The sequence below is a fragment of the Elgaria multicarinata genome, chromosome 9 (genome assembly GCF_023053635.1).
Source record: "Elgaria multicarinata webbii isolate HBS135686 ecotype San Diego chromosome 9, rElgMul1.1.pri, whole genome shotgun sequence".
NCBI lineage: Eukaryota > Metazoa > Chordata > Lepidosauria > Squamata > Anguidae > Elgaria > Elgaria multicarinata.
Genome location: NC_086179.1, coordinates 41,799,236 through 41,812,293, shown reverse-complemented (window position 1 = coordinate 41,812,293; position 13,058 = coordinate 41,799,236). Strand labels below are relative to the sequence as shown.

Sequence of the window (13,058 nt, the reverse complement as noted above, 5' to 3'; positions counted from 1 at the left end):
TCTTTGTTTTTTTGCTGCATGAGACTACCACAGCTAGCCCTCTGGAAATTACGCAATGTGTGTGTGTGTGTGAGAGAGAGAGAGAGAGAGTGTGAGAGAGAGAGAGAGAAAGAAATACACAAAGCATAGTCCTAAGCATGCTTACTCAGAAATATGTTTGGAAAGGGAAGAATAGAACAAGACTTTGAAGTCAGTGTTCTGCATCAGTATTATAAAAGTGACTGCAGTTAGGTATAGCATATGCAATTGGTAATTAATCAATGCATCAAGGCTGCAATCCTAAACACACTTTTTAGGAAGTAGCTCCATTAGATACACTAGGTCTTATTTCTATGTAAACATGTAAAGGATTGTGATTTAAATGTATGCCTTGTGGACTTTAACCATTTGGCTATAAGAAGTTGTAGATTCTATAGCAATCTGGGATAACTCCTTCATTTCTTCTACAGAAATTAAGTGGCTACTTCATATTGTTATGTAAATAAATCTGAATGTCATTTATACCTCTCCTTCAAATTTCATGTAACTGCTTCTCTGGGCAGAAGAAAAATAACGGCAGTTGGGGAAGAACTATTAATATCAACCTGGAAATAGAAAGGAAAGCAGTAACACTCCTGACAACTCAGTGCCTATAATCTCTCCATATTGGGGGGTGGGGATAGAGGGAAAACTCCTAACGGCCGCCTCAAGCACCACAGTTTGGGAGCATGTTACAACACCCAGCGGCTCGAACTGAGCCAACGGCAGCTACCAGGATAGCCATGTGCTGTAAATACATGGGAAAGGCAAGCCCCATAAAGCTGGTGGCAGAGACATGCAGCAACCGCAGGCTTAATGTGTGGCCTGAGAGATCCATGTGGCCCACAGTAGTTCAACTGGTGGACCGAACCTAGCAAACCTTCCACCATTGAGGCTATAACAGAGATTTTAAAAGCAGTGACATGAGTCATAGCTGTGATGGGTAAAATATCTGATGGTGCAATGCTATGCATGTTTACTAAAATAGAAGTCCCTCTGGGTTCAGTGGAAAATGTATATAGGGTACATAGGACTGCAGCTTGAATATTTTTTTAATTAGCATGAAGTTGATGAAGGTACTAGAGAAAGAGATAACAAATGTTTATTTTGTTAAAAATAAAATAAAAATTTAACAGTGATCCTGAAAACTGGATCAGAAAGCATAGGGTTGCAACTAATTGACAGTACATTCTCATCCATGCCTATTCAGAAAAAAGCCCTCAATTGTCCCTATCAGCAGCCAATCAGAGGGAGGTGTACAGAGGGAGATAGTAGAGGTAGTGGGGCCAACACACCACTTTTTAAAAGACAGAAGAACAGCACTAAAGGCACCTGAACCTATGGAGATGGTGCTACTCTCCCATCCTTCTGAAAAATGTCAGACTTTTATGGTAAGAAAAAAGACAGTAGTGTTGGGAAAATATGGGTGGTTTACAAATGAATGACTATGTCATTTGGAACCCCCCTTCCCAACAAAATGTGAGTGAATGAGCCACTGCGATTCTACACCAAATGCCTTGTCTGGAAGTATCCTTTCTCCACTGCTTAATTTCACAGCAGCTTGTTGCTAGAAATCTTCAAATACCATTTTGTCTGCTACCCTTTTGACAGAAGGGAAACACCTTCTCACCCTCAAAGGTGGCTTTCATATGTAGCTGATATGGGTACAAATTTAAGAGTATTGGAAGAGAAATGGTTAAAGTATAATAAGAATTACTACCTTTGTTAACACTAACACTGTTAAGATTCTTTTTAAAGGATACACTGTGGATGTCATACCATTTGAGAAGAACTGGTGAGTAACTTTATTTCAGCTTGAATTGAGGTGGGAAATAAGTGAGGAAATGCAAAAGGTCCACAGATAAGAGGCTGACTGAATCAAGAATGGAATATGCTGTACATGACAAATCTTACACACTTAGGCTAAAATCCAACATAGCTCCAATTTAGAGTAGACTCACTGAAATGAATGGGACTTAAGTAAATTATGACTAAGTTAAGTCCCATTCAATTCAATGGGACTACTCTAAGTAGGATTTATATTGGATTTTACCCTTACAGTGTAGTTCCATAAATCTCTTCTCAGACACAAGTTCCATTGAGTTCAATGGGCATACTCCCAGATACATGGCAGGACTGCAGCTTTAATTTGGTTTAAAGAAGGTACGGAGAGGGTTACTAGTATAGGGGAATTTACTTTAAGTTGGAATAAATTTCTGAGGTAAAATCTGTAAAACTAGTCTGATGGAAGGAACATATTTTCATTTATTGTTACTTATTGTTTTTTGTAATGAAGATATTGCAATAACAACAAAATTAAAGAAACTGATCTTTCTTAGTTCTTACCATAAAAAGAATCTAGATTATAGTGGTTTTAATAGTTACAATCTCATACCCACATATGTGGGAGTAGGTTTAACTGAACTGAAAGAGCTTACTTCTGAGTCAGCATGTACGAGAAGGCACTGTCAATCAGTAGGATACCTATGCCATCTGGTCCAGTTTTCAGGATCACCATTAAGTTTCTATTTTATCTTTAACAAAATAAACATTTGTTATCTCTTTCTCCAGTGCCTTCATCAACTTCATGTTAATTAAAAATTTACTCAAGCTGTAATCCTATGCACCCTATGTACATTTTCCTGGAAGTAAGACCCACTGAACACAGAGGGACATATTTCAGTAAACATGCATAGCACTGATGAAATAGTTTCCCCATCACAGCTATGATGGATGTCATTGCTTTTAAAAACATACTTTCATTTTTAAGTCTGATTAAATCATCTATACGTTTTAGGTAGTTGTTGAATATAGAATTCCCAGTCCTAGGAGTTTGGTTTTGCAATCTCACCTTCAAAGTACCATGCCAACACAACCCAGTGAAGAGGCTTGTTTAACAGGCAGCTTATGAGCTGCAACTTTACAGACCAAATTCATAGATCTCCACTAGTGGGAATCCCATCAATTTCTGAGGATACTATGCTGATGGACTAGTCTGAACAGTAGACTCCCTATCTCTTCCTGGTTCCTTTAGAAGCTAAGCTACATTTCCTTAACTTGCTTTTAATACCATTCAACATTTTTTCAATTATCTTACCTCTCAGCTGTTTAACTGTAACAGCTGAAAAACTGTAATTATAACTCTAGATTTATTTTTTAAAGAGTTGCTCTTGGATGCCTTCTGAACCTTAATACATATAAAAAGGATTAACTACTATTAACAGTTAAAACCTCTTGTGACTAAGCTGGCCTTTTTGAATAGTAAAAGTACATGCCCTTTGTACCAATCAAAATGAGTCAGACCTTTCATTAGCTTTAATTATTTCAGAACTCTCATTCAGCAACAACTTACCCAAGCTTACCCATGCAAGCATCTCTAAGATACTCATCTGTGAAAAGGTAAAACACCAGTCTGGAAGACCATAGCCTGTATGCATTTATATATATAAAAGGGGAAAGGCTAGACTTCTCCAGCACAGTGAAATAACTATATCAGATATCATCAACTAAAATAGCTAGATTCCCATTTTATAGCTTTATTGTTTTTATTTGATGTTGCCAGTAGAATAGAATTCTACAACATACTGGTAGTTAAACATTACAGGACCAAGTTATTCTTATTTGAAAGTAAAAGCCTATTTGCTTTTTTATAAGCCTTTAACTTATATTGTGATGGACTGAGAATCAGAAAACCACTCTGTTGTGACAGGGTTTCATTCCATTTGCTGTATTACGTCAGCAGACCTTCTTAACACATTTTGAGGGAAATAGTGATTCATTTATATAAATCCAAAAAAGTTGTTGCCTACTGTGTCAAGGGATTGCTTTAATGTTGGTTTATGGCTCCTTAACAATTCTAGAACAGCTTACGAAGGAACAATGGCATGTGTTGACAACCATGTTGCCAATGCCAAATGTAAAGGTTACAATATTTACGGTGCTGCTTGATTTCATGTACACCAGAAAACATTGTCATCAACCTTTTAAAACCAGCCACTCCCCCTTCAAGGCATGTGCTAGATTACTTTGTTTGGATAAAACACCTGGGACTACTTCATACATAACTTTTCTTTCCTACCCAGATTTCTATGTGGGAAAAGTATGTGTGAATTGCAGTGCAAGTATTTGCTGAGACTACCCAGTTTGCAATAAAATGACACTTGCTGCACATCTCCTAGAGAATGACGTACATGATTTGTTCCTACAGAGGATTAGATTCACACACACACCTACATGAATGCCTCTGTAATATATATGAAGTAGACCTCAGGCTCCATAACTACTTATCCTAACCTAGTCCTATTGAAGTAAATGGAACTGCACTACCATAAGTAATTGTTTGTAAGGCCTAAGAGAATTCTACCTGTGTTGTTACATGGTAGCATTCCAGTAAGATAAATCTCAGGAGTTATGTGCAAATATAGGCTTCTACATTGGTTCCGTTCCCGCCCCCCACCCACCTAGTTCAACCGATGAAGAAGGCAGACCAAAATATGAGATACTGACTCTGTGTTATTTAAAACTGCGATCTTTTCACGTTTACAGTGAGTTATGATTTCAATCTGTGGATGGATCAAGCCTTAACAAAACCCACCCAAGACCATTTCTTTGAAAACAGATAGGGCAAAAAACGCATTTCTGTAAACCTGGGACGACGACTCCTTCCATTCCTTGACAAGTTCGAGACCAAAGCAAGCGTTAGCAGCCCACTGAAAATAGAACTTTACAATGCAAATGCTGGCACAACATCCACCCCAAAAACACCCCCAAATACTGCAGAGTCTGCACGCTGCGTTATTGTTCTTCACTGGAAAGTAAGTGCATGTCCACTTTTAACAACTGCTTTAAAAAATGCATGGAGTGAGCACACAGCAAATAAAGCTTTCCCAGCAACGCTGCCCCCTCCCCTCAGCAGCACTCAGAGACGATGGAGAAAAACTCGCCGCCGCCACTACACGACAAGACCAAGACCACTTCCTTCTGGCGCTCTTTAGAACTACATGGCATGCGATGCACATTTCTCTTTCTCTCGCGCTCCCTCCCTCCTTTTGTCGCTCTGCATCTTTTTCTCCCCCTTTTAAAAAGGCTATTTTTAGGCACCGGCGACATTCCTGAAGACCGATCATTTGGAGAGACTGAGGGAGGGAGCGGGAGGGGAGGAGGGGGAGAGAGAGAGAGAGAGCCAGCCTGCCTGTCCGCCCGCCCGCCCGCCCTTTGGAGCTGCTGCCCACTTCAGCGACGAGCTGGAGCAAAGCAGGCGACTGCCTAGAAGCAAGACAGGTTCCTTCTAAGCCGACACCTCCTCGCCGTTGCCCAAGCTACAGCCACGGGTGGCTCTAAGCGGCCAAGCCCCCCTCAGCAGGCACTGTCCTCGGCCACTGAGCCCGGACCCTCTCGAGCCCTGCATGCAGCGGCGGCGGCCATCCCCGCACTCGCTTACTCATCAGCTGCCCGGTCGCTCTCTCACCTAGGCGCAGCGAGGCGGCGGCGGCGGCCGTGACGGTGGCGAGGCGAAGCGAACGCGGGCAGGCGGAGGCTGAGAGCCCAGCTGGGGATATTTATATTCTGCAGCGTTTATCCCTCTCCTTTGTGCATCTTCCTTCCCCGCCTTGTGGCAAACGAGGCAGGGACGCCGCAGCGGAACCGAGCCGGGCGCAGCACAGCTGAGCGTTCCCCCCTCCCCATCCAGCCGCCGGCACCGCCGAGCGAGGGCGAACCAACGCGAGGGAAGGGAGCGCGCGCCCCCGCCGCCACCCCTCCCCCTCGTGCTCGTCCCCAGCTCGCCTCCCCCTCTTGTCCCGCCGCGAAGGGCCCTAGCCGTTCGCCACTCACCGGCTTTTCCCGTGCCGAGCGGAGAGGTCCGGGCGCACGCCGCGCTGGCTGCGGGCGGGCAGGTTGCCGATCTACCGCTGCGCCTCGCCTCCCTCCTCTCGCATCCCCTGTTACTATGGATATTCTCCGTGTGTCTCCTCCGCTCCCGCCTGCACAGGGAGAGGGAAGCGGCTGCCAGGCTGCTCGACGGGCGCCCACATACCACCGCCCAAATGACCCTTGCGCTGCAGCGGCTGCCGCTTCGACGCCCTCGCCTCTGCCGCCAGAGGACGACTTGTCACTATCCCGCCAACACCGGCCTCTCTCCGCCCCCTGAGGTCGAGATAAGCAAGGTTAACGACATCTTTACTCTCTCTCCCTCTGGATGTATGCACTCACATACAGATACATACGCACGCCACCACGGCAGGGACCCACGCAAAAAACAGCAGGGTGGCCTTCACTCTCCTCTGCACTGTAGATTTGGGGAGAGACCGATCTTTCTCAGGGCGCTGGACAGTTCAGGCAAATACCACCACACTGGCAATGAGAAACATCCATACAGGGGGGTCGCTCAGGAAGCCAGACATAATTCAGTAGTCAAGAGTCTATTCAAACCAGCAGAGTATTGCAGTAGCCATTTCAAAGCATGCTGCATTTTACCAGTAACTAGACAGGGGATGCTTCCAGACAAGGCTTTTATGGTGCCATCGCCTTGCATCATTTACGGTTTCCCACTGCTTCTCCCATTTTTTTTTTCTTACCGCTGATAATCCGTTAAAAAGAAAAGATGGAATAGCTAAACCATAATCTGGGAGAACCAGGGATGATGAAGCTCACAAATTCTCCAAACTTGAAAACAGTTTGGCTTGCTCCCATTCTCAACTGAGACGTGTGGGTTGGTTTTTTTTGTTGGGTTTTTTTTTTTTTTTTTTGGTTCATTCGAATGGGAAAAGTGCACATTTCTGTGAGCCTTTTCCAAAAGAGTGCACTTTCCCCTACTGATTGAAGTGTGAAAAAAAATTAAGTGTGCATTTGTTGAACATGAACACAAGTTTGGAAATTTGTGAGCATTTTCGGAGGACATGCACTCGCATTTGGAGTTGCAAATGGGGCATTTTCAAGTGATTTGCAAACTGAAATTAAATTCTTGTACATCCTTACACAATGCCTTCTGATCCTTAGCACTAAGAGCACTATATAAAACAAGGGGCAGATTCTTATGTTACAAGAGTGGTATAGTTGCTGGGTCTATGAGCTTCATCCCACCTACCTGTTTCCTTCAAATTATCCCCTACAGCGCTAAGCTGTCGCTGTTGTTGTTGTTGCTGCTGGGCGGCTAGATCCTTTGCATACCAGGAAATGGGTTTAAGGGGGGAGGAATGTAAAAAAATCATAAAAAATCAACAGATGACCCAATCTGATTCAAATTTGGTATGCTTAAAGCTCTCCTTAATATCTATTACTGTGCCAATTTTGATGTCTTTATCTTTAAAGCTTACGCAGATGTAAGCATTTGTTTAATTTTTCTTCAAATCCTGCTCCTGCACCCCAGTGGCCGCTCGGAAAACAAATGATACGCTCGAAAACTAGTAGCAAAATATTGCACTTCTTTTGGTTAAGAAGCGCAATTAAAGCAGGATGCATGGGAGTACACAATAAAAGCAGAATATAAGCTGGAAAACTTCGGAGTCCTTTGCACGCAATAATGCTGTATAATGCTGGTGTGATAAAGCTCTCTATGTCCCATCCCAGGACAGCTCCCTCCAGTAATATGTAGTTTCTGAAGCACTGCTTTTCCAGAGTCAGCTGACAGTATAATTATGGTTTCCACACAGCATTTAATAAAACACTATATCCTCATTAACATTTTGTTATGGCCATCTCCTCAGCAGAGACAAAGTTCTAGCCTTACAGTGAGAACCTATGAATGTTTACTCAGAATAAATCTCATTCAGTGTAATGGGATCTTCGCCTGGAAAGTGCTAGACTCTGCTTTTTAAAAGTTAGACCTGTCGCTGTTGAAAACAAAGTGTGTATGTGTCTGTGGGGAAGGGGATTCTGATTTTCCCTGCCTGGCCCTCCAAGTGTTTGGGCCTACAACTCACATCAGCTCTAAACATCTGTCATTTGAGGCCCAGGTGGCCTCAGTGGCCCAGAGTGCCTTTTACCAGCTTTGGTTGGTGGCCCAGCTACACATAACCTGGCTTTAGTTGTCTACACTCTGGTAACGTAACCTCTAAATTAGATTACTACAATGCCCTCTACGTGTGGCTGCCTTTGAAGACATTTCAGAAGCTGCAGCTTGTGGAAAATGTAGCGGCCAGATTGATAACTGAGACCAGAAGGTTCAAGCATATAAGACCCACTCTGGCCTGGTTGCATTAGCTGCCTGTATGTTTCTGAGCCCAATTCAAGGTGCTGGTTTTAACCTATAAAGCCTTACACGACTTGGGACGACAATACCTGATGGAACGCCTTTCCCGACATGAACCTACCCGAACACTACGTTCAACATCTAAGGTCCTCCTCTGGGTGCCTACTCCAAGGGAAGCTTGGAGGCCTCTACTGTGGAACAATATCCCTGACAAGGCCCGCCTGGCACCGACATTGTCGTCTTTTCTGTTCTCCCAGGCATTTAGCAATATGTAATGAGCCTGGGTCTGTGATGTGTTTTTTTGCTCACTGATTGTAAAGTTGTTATAGTGGTTTTAAATGTATGTGCATTTTGCATGTTTTGTGGTTTTTAATTTATGTATATTGTTCTTAAGTGTTTTTATCTTATGTGAACCGCCCAGAGAACTTAGGCTATGGGGCGGTATACAAATGCAATAAATAAAATAAAATAAATAATCAGCATAGTCAATAATAAACAATGATGGGAGTTGTAAGCTGAAACACCTGGAGGGCTAAAAATTGCCCTCCCTTGCTTTAGAAGCTACAAAGTTAAAACCAATTTATTTGCCCATGCTTTTAATGAACACAAGATGGATTTTACTGCTGCTTTTACATTCTTATTGTTAATATGTTTATTGTTTCATGCTGTGCTGATTCTGTTGAATTTGTAGTTAATTTTACAAATGGGACCTATAACTCTTGCAATATTGAGTGTCATGTTCATCAACTATGCCCTTCTCCAGGATACTCCATTCTGTTCCCTCTTTCATCCAGTTTTCTCTTCTTTTTTTAAACCTCCACGGTAACTGAGCATACTCACTCCAAGTGACCCATCTATTTCTCCAAGTCTGCTAATATCTCCCTCTTGTGCATGGCTACAAAAGCAACAGCACTCACAGTCTAAACATTAGACATGGAAGGAATAATTGTATTTTAATGATGTTTTTAGGCCACCATGAACATTATTTACATTATAGGGCAGGATATAAAAGTTTTAAATAAATGAATAAATAATGAAACCAAGAAGAGGGGTACTAAACAAAAAGAAAAAGTGACAGATTATGGTATATAATATCAACTGTGTCATCTCATAAAGCAATTACCAGCATATTGCTCCCATCAGATCATACATCTTCAGTCTGCCAGTGTGAATGCAGGGATAAGGGCCTTTCCTATTCTTCTTCGCTCTATATAGTTCAGGACATACAGTGAGGTAGTCGCCTTATACTTATATATCTATAAATGTTCAGACAAGGCCTCATAAAAACACCAGATGAAGTTGATAAGTTTCATGATTCAAAATAAAGGAGAAGTGATGAATTAATCATTCTTATCCTATTGGGATGTGTGTGTGTGAGCGCAGTATAAGGCTGTGTTTCTCACATAGAAGTTTGTCTCATTTGCTGGCCCAAAACGTTCTTCAACATTTCTACATGTCCCAGGATTTTTATTTACAGTGAATAAATGCTGAATTTGTTCAGTTGCTCATATGCATCTTCTACTATGTGTCATGGCATGAATTTAAAAAATGGGGAGAGAATCCTAAAAGTGGAGGGAGGAATAGCCAGGTTCTGGTTGGAACCAAGTTCTTCAATGCAGGATTTCACTTTTGTTAGCAGACAAACTTGCAAACTACTCTTAGAGGATCATCAGACCGGGGGAAATTGCATTTCCTTACCGTGACTCTTGCTTCTTGCTGCTCTTCCGCTATAGGGATGAGAAGAATCACACAGGAGAGATATGGGAAGCAAGCTACAACCACATGGCCCATTCAGTATAGTGGGAGAGCACCCTCTAGTTGGTGTTTTATAGCGAAACTTCCCTGCACATGGCAGGAAATGGCGAACAATTTTGTTATAACTCAGAAGAGTCACCTTTTGTTTGGATTATTTTACTACAAAAAAATGGCAGAAGGAGCAGGAAAACCAGCAGGAGGCGTGCAGGAGGGACCCACAAAAATCCATGAGTGCCCAGTAACAGTCATGCCCATCTGATGACGCTCATAGTTATCAAGCACTTTTTAAACTCTCTCCTATTGAAATCAATGGGATTTACTTTGGTTAGACTATGACCTATGTCTCTAAGCAGATGGGTGAAATTATGTACATCCCACCTCCACCTCCCAAAATAAGATCCAGTTGTGAAGAATGAGTGTAACATTGATGAGGGTAGAATGGAGAAGAGGCACCTACAGATACAGAGAGGCAGGGAAAATAAATTTGCATTCTCCAACAGCTTCAGTTTCTTTTCCTTTAGTCAAGCAACTTTGTTCTACATCAATGTGTAAATAAATATTTTATTCAAGAAATCTAAAATTCAAGAATTAAACAGCTACAAGTAAGAATCCCACAGGATTGTTTACTTCAGTAAATGCATTCCATTTAGCAATAGCAACTTCTCTAATAAGGAAAATGTAGCAAGGGAGTTAATTGCCTGATAGTTTTGCTTGTACAGAAATGAGTGCAAGGGCCAGCACCAGTCTCTTCCAATATGAACGTTCCTTTAACCAGTGCTTTGCTTATTAAAGCTAAGAAGATTCCATTATCTTCTCCTTCTTCATCCTTTGGTTAACTTCTGTCTGTTTTCTTTAACTGTTGTCTATACTTGCTCTACTGAAAGACTGGCACCATCTCTTGTTTCTTTATGTTTCTGCTCACTTCAACTTTATGTTTATCTCTCTTTCCCACGTCAATTATTCTTTTACCCTAATCTAGTTATGTTCTTCTTCATCCTAATAAATTATTCACCGTCATCTCTCTTTCTTACTTTCTTCCCTCATCTCCTTCCTGTTTTTCTCCCCAGGACTTCTGGCTACTTTAATGTGGACAAAATTACTTTTAGCCATGCTTCTGTTCATAATTAGTCACTGCTTTCCACTTCCTTTCTTCATTCTCAGAGATCCCTCGTTTAACTCATTCTCCTTGGTTTCTTTTTCTGATCTATCCTGTCTTCTTTCATCTTATCACTCCACATGTGACAATAAGCCAGTGTCTTCATCTTTTTAAAGTTCATGTTTTAAAAGTTCTTCCTCACCTACATGTTCAGTCCTTCTTCATCCTGTGTTTCTTCCTCTTCCTCTTTCAAAGCTGGTTTTATAATTACTTGTGCAATATCTAGCTGACTAGAGGCTCTTTTACAAATAGGAATAAACAATAAATTATAAAACAAAAGTTTGAACGTTTGGCGTATTTTTCTTGCAAAATTCAGAAATCAAACAGAAAAACATTGTTAATCCTAGTATTGATGCCAGCAACATCACAGTTACCAAAACTGAAACTTCATGTTTTGATGTCTCAGCTTTGATGCTGTGAGCAAAATGATGAAATTTGATGAGACAAATAATGGACTCAGAATTGTTATTTGAACTTTAATGAAAAAGTAAAATTCTAAATAAGGTAGTGGATTCCAAATTTGTAAAAGTCTGTGGTAAGCCCACCAGACCTGAAGGGGTTCAGACTTCATGGCTGTTGTAACAACATGGGGCTGTCCCAAAGCATCATCAGCCAGTGCCTGTAGCACAACACATGTTTTATTTGGTTTTCTCAACTGGTCAAGAGGATGGTGAACTGAAAGTGGGAGAATTAACACTTGCGCCTTTGTCAGGGTCAGATGATCACTTCCTATGATTGAGCTTTACATTCTTGGCTGTCTTTCCCCTCTGCAAGGATGGGGAAGCTATTAAAATGGTCCACCCTCAGAGGCTATTGGATTCCAGGGGATTGTCTTGCTGCTGGGGCTGGTGATCCTGTCAAACTCCTGGTCACTCTGTGGAATCCAAAGCTGATTCAGAGAGTTGACATGATCCTACCCAAGTGCCTCTTCCTCTGTGCAGAACCAGGGTAACTCCTTGGTACATACATAAGCTGGGTGTAATGAAGAAAAGTGGGGATTGGCTAGAACACAGGTGAAGGAAGACTCAGGCTGAGTATGACCAAACACATGTTAGAACTCAGTGTTACCCAGTGGAGCTTTTCTGACTGGTTCATGGCCTACTACAAACTGGGAGGGAAAGAGAGAGAGTGGAAGCCTCAGTAGCATGATGTGACAAGACACTTTAAAGATAAAAGTTGCTCACATCTGTTCACAGTTAATGCAGTCCCATTAGCAGAGCCACCCAGAGCATCTACTGATTTGCACTGGGAGACAGATGGGGGAATGCAATGTTATTGATTCTTCTGGACCAATACCACTGAACATGGTGTCCTTTCAACTTAGGCTTCCAAATAAAATCTTTGGGATAAATGATAGGCCTATTATTAGCTTGTCCTCAAAATTTCATCTACATTGGTAAAGTAGGGTGGTTCCAAAGGCAAGCTTATGCTTCTTAAAGAATTGTTATCATCTATTTTGGCTGCCACCTTTGATTTTAGGGTAAATTTTAAAGTATTTTACTTTAAAACTGCCTTAAATACATGACTTGCCACATGACTTTGCCTCCATGTAATACTAATAATGTGGTTGCATTTGTCTATTGTGGCTTGTGAAAGCTGGGATGTATATCTGGACCTCTAATGTGGTCAGTGTGTCTTTGAGGGATGGTGAGGTCCCTGGAGCTTTGAAGGTCCTTGTTGAAGAAACCAAATTTAGTTCCTATGATTTTGGATAACTACTGCCCAGTGTCAAATTTACCATTCTTGGCCAAGGTGCTGGAGCATGTGGTAGCCTCTCAATTCCAAATACTGTTGAATGAAACTGATTATTTAGATCCATTCTAATCAGGTTTCAGACCAAACTACAAGATGAAAAAAATAAGTCTTGGTTGCCCTGGCTGATGATTTATAACAGGAAATCGATAGGGGAAGTCCAACCCTATTCAGTCTTCTGGACCTCTC

The 13,058-nt window shown here is 41.8% G+C and overlaps 1 protein-coding gene across 9 annotated transcripts in view; it reads right to left on the bottom strand.

Moving 5' to 3' along the window:
• ANKS1B (ankyrin repeat and sterile alpha motif domain containing 1B) overlaps window positions 1–13,058 on the bottom strand; it is a 373,862-nt gene that overhangs the window by 77,800 nt on the left and 283,004 nt on the right. The window contains exon 1 of one of the 9 annotated variants that reach the window (XM_063133717.1): window positions 5,851–6,118. The exons of the other annotated variants lie outside the window; for them this stretch is intronic. The gene's annotated coding sequence lies outside the window, so the exon portion shown is untranslated. Of the gene's footprint in view, window positions 1–5,850; window positions 6,119–13,058 lie in introns of those variants that run through there. 9 annotated transcript variants of the gene reach the window in all.